The 10,163-nt window shown below is 53.6% G+C and overlaps 1 long non-coding RNA gene across 2 annotated transcripts; it reads right to left on the bottom strand.

Moving 5' to 3' along the window:
- Positions 1-1,519: 1,519 nt before the first annotated feature.
- LOC309633210 lies at positions 1,520-4,137 on the bottom strand. 2 transcript variants are annotated; one of them, XR_014247384.1, is made up of 3 exons: positions 3,919-4,137; positions 2,482-2,652; positions 1,520-2,138 (listed from the first exon to the last, which is right to left on the bottom strand). It is a non-coding gene; the product is annotated as an uncharacterized lncRNA (long non-coding RNA). The 2 variants fall into 2 exon arrangements; XR_014247385.1 differs by having other exon boundaries at positions 1,520-2,095.
- Between the last annotated feature and the right edge of the window lie 6,026 nt (positions 4,138-10,163).

Below are 10,163 nucleotides of genomic sequence, written 5' to 3'. Positions count from 1 at the left end.
TTCCTCAAACTCCATTTTTCTTTCTCAAGATTGCTTTGGCTATTCGGGGTCTTTTGTGTTTCCATACAAATTGTAAAATTTTTTGTTCTAATTCTGTGAAGAATGCCATTGGTAGTTTGATAGGGATTGCATTGAATCTGTAGATTGCTTTAGGTAGTATAGTCATTTTCACAATATTGAGTCTTCCAATCCAAGAACATGGTATATTTCTCCATCTGTTTACGTCATCTTTGATTTCTTTCATCAGTGTTTTGTAGTTTTCTGAGTACAAGTCTTTCGCCTCCTTAGGCAGGTTTATTCCTGGGTATTTTATTCTTTTTGTTGCAATGGTAAATGGGAGTGTTTCCTTAATTTCTCTTTCTGATGTTTCGTTGTTGGTGTATAGGAATGCCAGAGATTTCTGTGCATTAATTTTGTATGCTGCAACCTTACCAAATTCATTGATTAGTTCTAGTAGTTTTCTGGTGGCATCTTTAGGATTTTCTGTGTATAGTATCATGTCATCTGCAAACAGTGACTGTTTTATTTCTTCTTTTCCAATCTGTATTCCTTTTCTTTTTCTTCTCCGATTGCCATGGCTAAGACTTCCAAAACTATGTTGAATAAGTGTGGCAAGAGTGGACATCCTTGTCTTGTTCCTGATCTTAGAGGAAATACTTTCAGTTTTTCACCATTAAGTATGATACTTGCTGTGGGTTTGTCATATATGGGCTTTATTGTGTTGAGGTAGATTCCCTCTATGACCATTTTCTGGAAAGTTTTTATCATAAATGGGTGTTGAATTTTGTCAAAAGCTTTTTCTGCATCCATTAAGATGATCATATGGTTTTTATTCCTTAATTTGTTAATGTGGTGTGCTGATGACTTTTTAGATACAACACCAAGGCACAATCCGTGAGAGAAATAACTGATGAGCTGGACTTCATTAAAGTTAAAAACTTCTGCTCCGTGAAAGACAATGACGAGAGAACAAGAAGAGAAGCCACAGACTGGGAGGAAATGTTTGCAGGGACACATCTGATAAAGGACTGATATCCAAAAAATATAAAGAACTCTTAAAACTCAACAATAAGGTCGTGACCACATGTGATGCACCCGCAGCAGAGGGGCTGCGTGACCAGGGCAGGGATTCATAGAAGGTTTGAGGTCTGGTGGAGATGGGACCACCCACAACTGGAGTAAGAACCGTGTAGCCGTGGGAATGGTCTGGAGCACAGGCAGACACACATTAGCACAATACACTCACACACGTACATGCAGATACACGTCACACAGCACACGTCCGCACAAGACACAATTGTGTGCACCCGCATACACAGAAAGGCACACGTTATACAGACACACATGCAGATACACACACATGCACACACGCACTTTATAAAAAATTGAAGCATCAACTAAAGTAGAAGAGACATGAACATCCCACCCTCAGAGGTGACCATGGTGAGTGGTTTGGTGTGTATCTCTCAGGCTCTGTGTCTCTCACACGCAGATTCATTTACGGCTGTGTGTCTCTGTAGACAGAATGTGGTCCTTCTCAAAAGGCGAGAGCGGCCAGGGAGTGAGCGCTTTGGGTCAGGTTTTCCTTCTGCAAGTGAAACAGTCTGCCCCGAGACTGTGGGGAAGGATGCACGTGACTGTGAATGTACTTGATGCTCATGAAGTGCACGATTTAAAATGTAAAAAATTAAATGCCACTATATTAAGGCCTAAATTAAAGACATCGCAAATAATGTAAAATGAAAAAGTAAAAATTAAAAAAGCAAAAACAGAACAGAAATAACAGGGGAGGGGAGGGAAAGTTCTGGGTTGGGGGGAGCAGGTAGAAGGTGTGGGTCAGAGCCGGCATTGAGGGCGGAGCCGGAGCTGGTTCTCCCTGCAGGGCTGGCGGGTCCAGGGCTGGCTCTGGGTCTCCACAGGAGCGGGTGCAGGTGACCTTCCCAGGCCATCTGGGGTCCTCGTTCTGGAGACCCCTTCATGTCGGCACTCACCCCAGCCTGTGCTGCCCTCGTGGGCCGTGTGGATACCCCTCACTCAGGGAGACGGAGGGGGTGTCCCCGTCGACCAGCCCCTCACTGATCTCCCAAGTGGAGCTCTGAAAAGACAGTGACCGGCAGTGGCCCTGAGGACTCAGAGCCCTGCCCGCCCGACGCTGATGCTTTTTCTGCCCACTGGACCCTCTGCTCCCAGATCAGGCACCCACCTGTGTCTGCACAGACCTTACCCGGGATGAAGTGAGACCCATCTCCAGGACTGGGGATAAACCTCGGGCAGAAGGGCGCCGCCCCAGCTCCCCACATCCCACCCCGTGACCTTGACCTGGGGGGTCAACACGATTGGCCCACCAGGCTTCTGGCTCCTCATCGGGGCAGGCCAACTAGACACGAACCTTCCCTTCCATGCACACGGGGAGGGGACACAGAGCTCCCCAGTTGGGACCCCAGAGGCAGCCTCGTCGGGAATGGGCTGCCCTGGGCCTACCTGTGTCACCTTAGGGTGCCTCCGGGGAAATGGCGAGATGCGTCTGTGACCGCGGCCTCAGGACGCAGCAGGAGGGCACGTTGCTCATTCCAGGGCTCTGGCCGAGCGAGCTGGGCAGGGGCTTCTCTAGAACGTGGTGCCTGGTGACTGGGTTCCAAGTTCTGTTGGGCTCTGTCATCGGGGAAGTGAGGTCACTTCCTGGGGTTCCCATACTCGGGCTTCCTGCTCAGACATGAGCTCCCCAAGGGCCCTTCTGGGCTGCTGACTGCTCACCCCCACCCGATGCTGTGTCCCTGCACGGTGACACCAACAGGGAGGCCTGGGTGCCACCAGGACCCCAGCTCTGGGGACACAGCTGGGCTCAGACCCGGCTCCTCCTTGTCACCAGTGATGCGACCCTGGACAGGCTGTGTGCCTCTCAGGGCCTCACCAGTCTCCCCACCTGCACAGTGGGGTCATTCTAACATCTGCTTCCTAGAAATGTCATCAGGCGTAGACACCTATGAACACCTATGGTGCCTGTAAAACCCGTGGGCTGGGATCACACGGAAGTCATGCACAGACTTAGCAGTGGGAAGACCACGGAAAGGGCTGGTGTAGCACAGAATACAACTCACACAGGCCTGGGTCTGCCCGGGGGTCTAGGGACAGTCCCTTCCCCTCCTATCTCTTTCTCAGTACCCCCGGGAGGGGTGAAAGGAATGACACTTTGACATCATCCCCCTCTAGCAACAACCTTCCAGGTCCTCCTGTCATGTTTAAACTCAGGTCCAGGTGTCTCACCTCGGCCTGTGGGTGGGCCGCCCCACGACGGCTCCCAGCCTCCCCGCCTCTGCCACACATGCCTGTGTCGTCCCTCCCCTGAGGGTGGATGGGCTTTGGGACTGGGTTCGAACGGATAGAATTGGGCAAAAGGGATGGGCGGTTTTTTCCAAGACTGGTTTATGAAAAGTCTGTGACTTTCTGCCTGGTTCCCTCCCTCCTGTGTTCATTCTCTCTCCCTGTCTCTGGTCCAATGTTCTAGAGAATCAAGATCAGGTATTAACGAGCTGCCCTAAGAGGCTCCAGTGCAAAGAACCGACACTGGGTCCCGGCCCACAGACAGGAAAGACCCGAGCCCCCGTCCAAACTGAATCCCGCCAATAACCCGAGAATGATCTCAGAGACAGACCCCACCCTGACTGAGCCTCAGCTGAGACCACAGCCCAGCCTCCTGGGGGACCGCGGGGCAGAGGCTCCCAGCTGAGCTGAGCCTGCCTCCTGGTCACAGACACTGAGAGGGGCAGTGTTTGTCCTTGTTAGCGCTAAGTTAGGGGATGCTGTCGCATGGCACAGACACCAGGACGTCCTTCCAGCCCCGGGTCTGGCCCTGCCCCCCCCCATCCCCCCACCTCCGCTCCTCCCCACTCTCTCCAGCCACACTGGCTCCTGTCTCACCTGCTCGCCGGCCAAATTCTCTTCTGCCTCCGAGTCTCTGCACGTTTGAGCTCCCCCCCAGCTCACCGCTCACAGAGTGTGCAGGGCTGGCTGCTCTTGTCTTTCTGGTCCTGGCATCAATGTCACCAGGGAGCCTTTTAGACCCCCAGGGGCTCCCGGCCCTTCCTCCGGGGCCCTGACCCATTTCCCTAGAGCACTTGCTCTTCTCTCTCACGTGGATTTGCTTTATCTGCCCCTCCAGGCCGTGAGCTCCTGCAGGGCAGGGACCACCTGTCATGTCAGCACCGCCCCCGGGCCTAACACAGCCCCTGCTCAGGGTGAGTGCAGGGGGGACAGTAGCTGAATGATCTATAGGGGGTCTCAGAGCCCCCTCCCGCCTCTGAGCAGCTCCCACTGTGTGTGGGCCTGGAGGCTAACAATAAAAGGTGCATGTTGGATCCGAGGCAGGGGGACGCCCAGAATGACCCCGGGTGTCCCTTCCCTGCTCCAGTTGCTCCATCCAGTAGAGTGTGCACAGCCCGCCCCCTGGTGGTCAGCCCTGGAACTGCAGCCCCAGGCAGGAGACCAGAAAACTAACCATAGAACTTGTTGGGGGTCCTCAAGGCAGTGGTTCCACCGGGGCCGAGGGAGCAAAGGAGCAGGACCTGCCGGCTCCTGGGGGACGAGAGGGACCGACCTCAGAGCCTCTCTTTCTCCCCTCGTTCCCTCCACTGTCCTGGTGTCCAGTTCACTCCGGAGGCCTCCTCATCCCAACCAGGGCAGTGACTCCACCCGCTTCCAAATGAGGACCCCCAGGCGCCAACAAGGAGGGTCTTGCCCCTGGTCCCCGATGAGTGGTCCAGTCTCTGCCACCTTCCGCACCCCAGGTCCCCCGTCCCCCAAGTCCCCAGACTGTCCCTTGCTCAGAAGGGCCTCAGGGGGTAGAAAGAATTTTCCAAGGACTTGGAGCACAGTGGGTCTGGGATGGAGAACCAAGGTCAGCAGACTCCTCTGCAAGCTTATGGGACCTTAGGGATCACCCCGTCTGTGCACCCACTTTACAGAGAAGTAAGCTGAGGCCTCCTCTCCTGTAGCCCCTCCACAGTAGGGAGGGGGGTCTCATCCAAGTGCCCGGTGCCCAGAGTAGTGGACACAGGACCCAGACCCTGTCTTCTCCAGGCAGCTCTAGGGGTGGCCCAAGCCGGGCAGCCCCCTGCGCACCCCTTCCATCAGCCTGGCATCTCTCGCCTCCCTATGCTAGGGCCGGGCATGTTGCTAGGGGGTCATTATCCCTGCCCCGTGGCAGAGCTGCCCCCAACCCCCTCCTTCTCACCCCTTGTTCCTCCCCCGTGTGCACTCCCCTCTGACCCCCGGCAGGACAGTCAGTGTGTGAGTGTGTGTGTGTGCACGCGCTCACATGTGCCCTCATGGAGACGCCCAGAGGAATCAGCCCCACATGGGAAGGGGTGGGCAGGGGTCCTCCAGGATCTGAGGGGCTCTCATCCCAGAGTAAGCCCCATGGGAGGGTTGAGGCTGGCGGGGGAGGCGGGAACCGTCCCCGCTCTTCTGGACTCTGCCCACCTCCCAGCCCAGGCAGACCCTGCCTCTCCCGGCCTCGTGACGGGTTGGACGCGGACCTGCATCAGCCCAGCTCTGCGAGGACGCCCCCGGGCTCTCCCCTCTGGACCGTGTGGGGAGGACCCGCTCAGGGTCGTTCTGGCCTCCCTCCCTTGTGGCTGCCCGGCCTCACGTTCACGGCCGGACGCGCACACAAGACCCAGAATGCTGCGTGCACGTGACTGCGCCCCACAGAGCGCATGCGCAACGCCTACGGCTTCCCGCGCGGCTGGTCCCGTGTCCCAACCCCTGCTAGCTGCTCTACGACACCCCCGCCGCGTTGCAGGACGCCGGGCTGGGTGGGTCGGACATCTGGGGGGACACGTGGGTCACTGAATATACCCCCACCCGCTCTCCTCGTCTCCAAGCTCCATCCCAGGATGCAGCTCGGGGCATGGCTGGGTCAGGGGGACCTGGAGGGGGCAGTAGACACCCAGTCCAGGCAGGGAGAAGGTCAGGTCCCCCTTCTCCTCCTCCTCTCCCCCCACCCCACATTGGTCTCCTCACAGTACCCCGGACCCAAGGTCCAGCCTGTTCCTGGCTGCGGTCCTGGCTGGAGGAGGAGGGGCCGGAGGGGGCCCACCACCCCTATGGGCGAGTGTTGGGGGCACTTACAGTTATTAGGGAGCCCTCTGGGCACTCAGTGATTTCGCCCCACTTTGCAGGGGAGCAGCGGCCCCAGCACTGAAGGCCACTCAGCTCTGAGTGACCAAGTCCAGCCGTGAACGGGGGACGCAGAATCACTGCTCTTCACCCTCACGGAGCCCGAGGTGACCAGGGACAAGGAGGCTGCCTCAGTTTCCTCCCTGTGCAGCGGGGGCTGTGGGGGTCATCTGCCTCCTCCCAGGGCTGGGCACGCTGCCTGGAGGGTCCACAGATGGCCTCTTGTCCGAGTAGCCGTTCAGGAGAGTTCTGTACCCAGAGAGGTGTGAGTGAGGGGACCAAGGGGACGCCCGCCCACCCAGCTCAGCATGAAGCTCTTGTACGTGTCGCTGTTCTGACGTCCAGGCTGGCGTGCGGGATGTAGCATCGCCCACCTGCTGGATGGAGCGAGGCAGTGAGGACCTATGCTGCAGGTCCTGAGACACAGCCCTCGTGTGCCCGAGGCTCCCCGGGCTTGCCGGACGCTGAAGACGAGGTGCTGCTGGAGGCCGAGCTGATGCCAGAGATCGGCTGAGGAATTTGGGGACCTCGGGGAGGTCAACTTCCTTGACTGTGGAGTGTGGCGTGATCTGCAGACTCCCTGACCCTGCAGAGCTCCCCGAGCCAGCATCTGGCTCCTGGGCTTCTTGGCCTTTTTGAGGGGGCGGAGTGGGGAACACTGGCCCCAAGAAGGGAAGGGCTGGGAAGGGCTGTCAGGGAGCATTGGGAAGGCACCTTCTTTCCTGGTCATCAGGGGACTCTGGGTAAAGCTCATCTCCCCACTTCAGGCTGGTGTCCCCACTGCTGAGGTCAGGGCCCCACCTGAGCTGGTCACAGCACCTGGAGTGGGAGCTGTCCCTGGTCCTGGAGTCTGTGTTGGGGCCTGGTGGCTGGAGGGCAGGGCCAGCTCTGCAGTGGTCACACTCACTAGGAGAGAGGGTGCTCTGGGGGAACCCGTCGGTACAAATGGCTGTGACACACATTTGCGTGTGTCCTCATTGGGAGGTCAAGCATCTCTGACATACACTGACCATGTGTGTCTCCTCTCATTGGAATTGCATGCGTTTGTTCTTTGTCGCTTTAAAAAACATTGGGGCTTCCCTGGTGGCGCAGTGGTTGAGAATCCACCTGCCAATGCAGGGGACACGGGTTCGAGCCCTGGTCCAGGAAGATCCCACATGCCGCGGAGCAACTAAGCCTGTGCGCTGCAACTACTGAGCCCGTGTCCCACAACTACTGAGGCCCGTGCACCTAGAGCCCGTGCTCCACAAGGAAGAGTAGCCCCTGCTCGCCACAACTAGGGAAAGCCTGCACGCAGCAACGAAGACCCAACGCAGCCAAAGATAAGTAAGTAAATAAAACAATAAAACAAAAAATTGATTTCTGAGCGTTTTTTGGACCGCAGGGAGGTTAACTTTTTTCTGGCTTTGGGTTTTGAGGAATGCTGTTCCAGTTTGTGGTTTGTTTTTCCAGCTTTCTACATTTTCTTGTTTCTATTTTGGCCACAGGAAGAGCCAAGCATTTCCTGTCTGTTTTCTGGCTTTGGTGTCACACTTAGAACAGGGCCTCTACCCTGACATTACGCATGTATTTACTAAAGGGCTTCATTTTATACATCTAATCTTTAATCCATCAGGGATTTCCCTTTCATACAACAAAAATGCTGTTTAACACCCAGAATACAAAAATTAACTACAACCTCTCAAAATATGTGTGCAGACACGAAAAGGTATCTAGTCTGTGGTTCCATTTATTTAATAAAATCCATAATAGTAAAAGAACAGAGAAGGAATGCAGATGAGGGGTTGCATTGGGCTGAGGGAGGGAGGAATGGGGAGTGAGTGCTTTCGGTCAGGGTTTCCTTCAGGAGAATGAAATATTCTGCAACTAAATAGTGGTGATGGTTGCACAGCATAGTGAATGTACTTAGCGCTCATGAACTGTAACATTTAAAATGATCAAAGGCTTAAATTTTATTTAATTTAAAACCTGAAATATAAGATGCCGTAAAAATGTAAAACAAAAAATAAAATTAAAAAATAACCAGACATGGGACTTCCCTGGTGGCGCAGTGGTTGAGAATCCGCCTGCCAATGCAGGGGACACAGGTTCGAGCCCTGGTCTGGGAAGATCCCACATGCCGCGGAGCAGCTAAGCCCGTACGCCACAACTACTGAGCCTGCGCTCTAGAGCCCGCGAGCCACAACTACTGAGCCCCCATGCTGCAACTACTGAAGCCCGCGCGCCTACAGCCCATGCTCCGCAACAAGAGAAGCCACCGCAATGAGAAGCATGTGCACCGCAACTAAGAGTAGCCCCCGCTCGCCGCATCTAGACAGAGTCTGCACACAGCAACGAAGACCCAACACAGCCAAAAATAAATAAAATAAATAAATTTTAAAAAAAATAACCAGACACAATAGCAGGGGAGGGGAAGGAAAGTCCTAGTGGGGTAGCAAGCTGAAGGTGTGGCTTGATAACTGGTGTGAAGGGTGGGTCCGGAGTGGGATCTCCCCGCAAGGATGGTGAGTCCTCATCTGCTCTGGGTTGCCTGCAGGAGCAGGTGCAGGTGCAGGTGTTGGCTGTCCCTCAGGAGTGGTGGCACCTGTGCTGGCGTCAGGTTTCCATGAGGAGCAGGTGATGGCTCTCCCTGCAGGGGTGCTGGGAGCTGTCTCCTGGTCTCCTGCAGGAGCTGCTCCAGATGCTGGTCCTCACTCCAGAGCTGCTGGTACGACTGACAGTGGTGTTGGCTGCAGCTCTGGAGCTGCTGGTGGAGGTGGCACTTCAGCTGCAGGTGGACATTCCTCAGGCTCTGGAGCTGCCTTTACTTCTGCACTGACTCTGCACCTGCACCTGTCTCCTGTGAATGGACAGGAACTGGAGTTGAAGCCACCTCTAGTTCCTGAGCTGATGCTGGAGCTGTGAGAGGAGCAGAGAGCACCCACACACCTGCCTTTCCAGGGTCTTTTTACATATTCTACTTGTAAAAATGTATTTTATGTATTCTATTTACATAATCTACATTTATATCTATTACAGTCAAATCAGTAGATTAATGGAGAACTGAGAGAACATATTTTTCAACATGTATTAGAAATGAGAAAAACATTCCATATTGCTCAATGAGATAGAGATTATTTGTAACAGCACAAAATTGTAAATAATGTCAAATTAGGGGGGCAATTAAATAAACTAATTTATCCATACATTGAAATACCATATGTTAGTTTTTTAAAAGAAGAATGGGATAAATCTACATATACAAACATGATCATCTACACTTTTTGTTGAGTGAAAATGTCAGGTTTCAGAATGTGACTTGAATGATGGTAACATTTAGGGAAAAATAACATCACATTACTGGATTCATCTTATGATGTATATTTTAAAATTTGGGTGTGATTTGGTATTTTGTTTAATTTTTGCATGTGTATTCTTAAATCAATTTGGTCTTGTATCAGTTAGCTTTTGCTGTGTAACAAACAATTCCAAAACAACTCCCAGTTGTTAAAGCAGTGGGTTGGCTGACTGGTTGGTTCTTCTTCTGCTCTTGGCTTGGCTCATGCATGAAGCTGTTTCAACCAGCAAGTCAGCTGAGATTTGGGCTCAGATGGGAGGGCAGTGCCTCTCTATCCATGTGGCCCTTCATTCTGCAGGAAGCTAGCTTGGGGTTCTTCACATGATGGTCTCAGAGTTTCCAGTAACAAGAATGACCGAGGTCTAGTGCACGTACATTTTAAAGCCTCTGCTTTAAAGAAAGTTTGTTAATATTTCATTAGTCAAAGTAAATCACATGGTGTTTTAACAATACCTAGGATTTGTTTTATCAGGTGTAGCAATCCACACAGACATAAGAATGTCATGAAGGAAGACGATCTTATTACAGAGTCCCCTCAACACGGGAAGCTCCAATGCCATACAGTGCCCCACGGGAGAGCACTGAGGCGAGATGGGCAGAGAGAGGAGAAATCCAAGTGGGAGCCTTTATTGTGGTTTGGGGGGGAAGG

Source organism: Balaenoptera borealis, assembly GCF_965194805.1.
Source record: "Balaenoptera borealis genome assembly, chromosome: 8".
In the NCBI taxonomy this organism is placed as follows: Eukaryota; Metazoa; Chordata; class Mammalia; order Artiodactyla; family Balaenopteridae; genus Balaenoptera; species Balaenoptera borealis.
The sequence above is the reverse complement of the archived record's forward strand: the minus strand, read 5'-3'. Positions and strand labels throughout refer to the sequence as shown.